The sequence below is a fragment of the Octodon degus genome, unplaced genomic scaffold (genome assembly GCF_000260255.1).
Source record: "Octodon degus isolate 3935 unplaced genomic scaffold, OctDeg1.0 scaffold00071, whole genome shotgun sequence".
NCBI classification, from domain to species: domain Eukaryota; kingdom Metazoa; phylum Chordata; class Mammalia; order Rodentia; family Octodontidae; genus Octodon; species Octodon degus.
The window spans coordinates 8,461,869-8,465,847 of NW_004524647.1; positions in this window are offsets into that span (position 1 = coordinate 8,461,869).

The following is a 3,979-nucleotide window of genomic DNA, read 5'->3' on the forward strand; positions in this document are numbered from 1 at the left end:
TAAAAAAATTCTGCCAAAACAACCTGGGGAGGGGAGCATTAAAGAGAAAGAAATCTAAAGTTTCAATGAAATATCTTTAATGTTAGCAGAGGAAGTAACAAAACAGATAAATATGATATTTGGCAAATTCAAAGTACAGATAACTCTAGTGATATGACCCTAATAAAACAAATGATTAATAAGACCAAAGATGTTACTGACAAAAAAGAAGATAAAGAAAGACACTTAAACCATGACTGCCCAGTATAAAAGGACAGGAATCAGTCTATAAAACAGTCTCAATCGGAAATCCAGGAGATTAAAAACTCTATTGAAAGTATGTACAGCAGAGGCTGAGGAGATAGCTCAGTAGGATAAGTGCTTGCCTGGCAAGCTCAAGGGCCTGAGTTCAATCCTGGTTCCACAAAAAAAAAAAAAAAAAAAAAAAAAGATGAAAAATGAAGAGGAAATAGACAGATTCCTAGATGTATATGCATTACCAAAGCTGAATCAAGAAAATATAAATTCTAAACAAAGCAATATCAATCAATGCAATTGTAGGTATAATTTAAAAATACCAACAAAGAAAAGCCCAGGTTGTGATGGATTCACTGCTGAATTCTACAAGAAATTTAGAAAAGAACCAACAGCACTAATTCCCAAACTATTTAGTTTTTCCCTCTTTAAAATAAAAAAGAGAAAAATTACAAACTGATTTAAGATATTAGAAAATGATTACTACTCCTGCTTATATATTAGCCAATTAAAAATGTCTTGATGGTCAAACATTTTTTTTACTAAGTTTATTTTAACAATTAGAAGTTCTACCAGTTTGAGAGCTGTTACAGTTTCATTAAAAAATCATACGTTAACCTGAGTGTGAAATAAGACACATATAACTAATCAGAAATTTCATTTAAACACTAAAAATTTTATCTAACATTTTAAAAAACTTGAAAAGGAAGCAATACTTCCAAATTCATTCCTGGAAGCAAACATTACCCTGATACCCAAACTGGAGAAAGGTCTAACTAAGAAAGTGAACTACAGGCCACTCTTCTTGAATCATAGATGAAAAACCCTAAATAAGACTGGCAAACAGAATGCAACAAATCATTAAGAAGATAATTTACCATGACCAAGTAGGATTCATCCTAGAGATGCAGGGATGGTTCAATATATGCAAATCCATAAATGTAATAAACGATAGTAACAGAGCCAAGGACAACTATATGATTATCTCAATAGATTCAGAAAAACCTTTTTGACAAAATCCAACATCCGTCTATAACCAACCAACAGCTAACATCAAACTAAATGGACAAAATCAGAAAGCTTTCACTCTAAAAAAATCAGTAACATGACAACAATATTTGCTGTCATTATTCCTATTCTATATAGTTCTGGAAACTGTAGCCAGAACAATTAGACAAAAGAAATAAATAAAAGGATAAGGATAGGAAAAGAAGAACTTACATTATCATTATTCACAGATGACATGATACTTTGCATAGAAGAAAATATGCCACCAAAAAATTTCTACATGTAATAAACAAATGCAGCAGCATAGCTCCATACAGAGTTAACATTCAAAAATCAATAAGCTTTCTGTACTCAATAGTATTAAAAAGAATACTTATGAATCAATCTAACAAAGTAAGCAAAAGACCCCTACATTGAAAAGTAGAGTACTTTGGAAAAGGAAATTGAAGAAGATATCAGAAAATGGAAAGATAGCCTTTGTCCTTGGATAGGAAAAATGAATATAATAAAAATGGCCCTATGTCCAAAGTTATATAGATTTAATGCAGTTCCAATCATATTCCAACAGCATATCTCACAGAATTAGGGTAAATAAACCTAAAATTCTTTAGAAGCCAAAAGAGACCCAGAATAGCAAAAACAATTCTTGGCAACAAAGGCAAGGTATGAGGCATCACAATCCTTGGCTTGAAATTATACTACAAAACTACTGAACTAAAAACTGACATGGTACTAAAAACAGAAAGGCAAAACAAAACAAACAGATGTGAGGAAGATTGGAACAGATTAGAAGATGTAGAAAGACATACATAGCCATGTTATCATTGACAAAGGTGCAAAATATATTCACCAGAAGAAAGATAGACTCTTTAAAAACTGGTGCTGGAGAAATTGGCTTTCCACATGCCAAAGACTAAAATTACATGCATATTTTTCACTAGGCATCAAATTAAGACACAAATGTATCAATGATTTAAATTGAGAAATGTTAAATTTGCTGGAAGATACTATAGGTAGAACTCTTGACTACCTTTGTATAGGCAGAGATTATGGAAAAAAAAAAACCCTGATTACACAAGAACTATCACAAAGAATCAACAACAGGGATCTCTTCTTATTAAAAAGCTTTTACATAGCAAGAGAAAACACCAACACAGTAATAATACAGCCCACAACAACTTCTTCTCTTCTTTCTTGTTCTTCTTGTTCTTGTTGTTGTTGTTGTTCTTCTTTTTCTTCTTCTTCTCCTCCTCCTCCTTCTCTTCCTCCTTCTCCTCCTTCTCTTTCTCTTGCTCCTCCTCCTCCTCCTCCTCCTCTTCCTCCTCCTCCTCCTTCTTCCTCTTTTTGGTGATGTAAGGGATGACAGCCCACAACTAGAAAAAAAACTTGCCAGCTGTTCCTCAGACAAAGGACTACCATCTAGAATATGTAGAGAAAATTGGAACAAAAAAATAGAATCCACAAATTTAAAGACCCAATCTCAACATGGGCATCTGAGAATAATACACACTTTGCAGATGAAGAAGTACAAACACCAAATAAATATATTAAAAAATGTTCAAATTCATTGGTTACCCAAGAGACGCAAATTAAAACAATGCTGAGATTCTATCTCACTCCCTAAAGAATAGCTATTATCAAGAAATTAACCAATAACAAATACAGAGGGGCTGTGGCATAAAATGAAGTGTAGGCTGGTGTGATCACTGTGGAAATCAGTGTGGAGACTTCTCTAAGTAGCCTTGGAAGTCCTATTTGATATAGGTATTCCCTTTCTTGGTTCTTCGTAAAAGAGTTAAAAGCATCATACCATAGTGATATATGCACACCCATGATTATAGCATTACAGCTTATCTTTTTCCTTTTTTCTTTTCTTTTCTTTTATTGAGAAACAAATATCAATGAGACAGTTTCAAAGCTGATTAATAGGACAATTTCAGTAATTAACACATTGTGCATTGTTATCCTCTTAGTGGCTATCCATAGTACAAGAAGCAGACAGGATAGCCTGTGCGAACACTATTAGTAAAAATCTTTCTTCTCATTGAATTAAGCAAAAGTAGCTGTATATCTATCCTAACTATTATGTATATGCAAATACAAAATGGTCCTTCCTTTGTATCCCCTTCTTTTTTTTAGTCCTTTCAGAGATGGGTATTCCATTGGCATCTGAATGCTATAGGTGAGTGAATTCAGCAAAACAATTCAACACAGTCCAACAGACCAAAATAGTAGTGGGTTATCAGCAGAAGTTGTTGACCTTAGCCTTTCACAGATCAGCATAATATGGCTTTACTTTATACAACTTGTTTTTATACTTTTCTGTTGGATGGTTAAGACCAAGATAAAGCAAGACCTGTATAACAAGAAATGTAACTTTTGTATCCGATAAGGTCAGTCAAGTACCCTCAAAATTTATCTTGTAACCGTGTAATGCACTTTGTAGATCCTTTGTCAGTGTCAGCCATATGGATGAGTCATGGCCATTGCTTGACCAATTTGCTCTCTGTAAGAGCCCGAGAGAATGTTTTCTGTCCATGTGGCTCTCCTTAGGCACACCATACATCATCAATTGCATTCCTCTGTGGCTCCATAATCTCCTTGATCAGAAAATTTGGGGCACAACTGAGTTACATGATGTTACAGTACAGGTTCTCCTATGTCCTCAGTCTTCACTGACCTTGAAAGGCTAGGGCCAAAATGTTGGCTGACCTTGCAGCCCTTCCTTTTCTCCAAT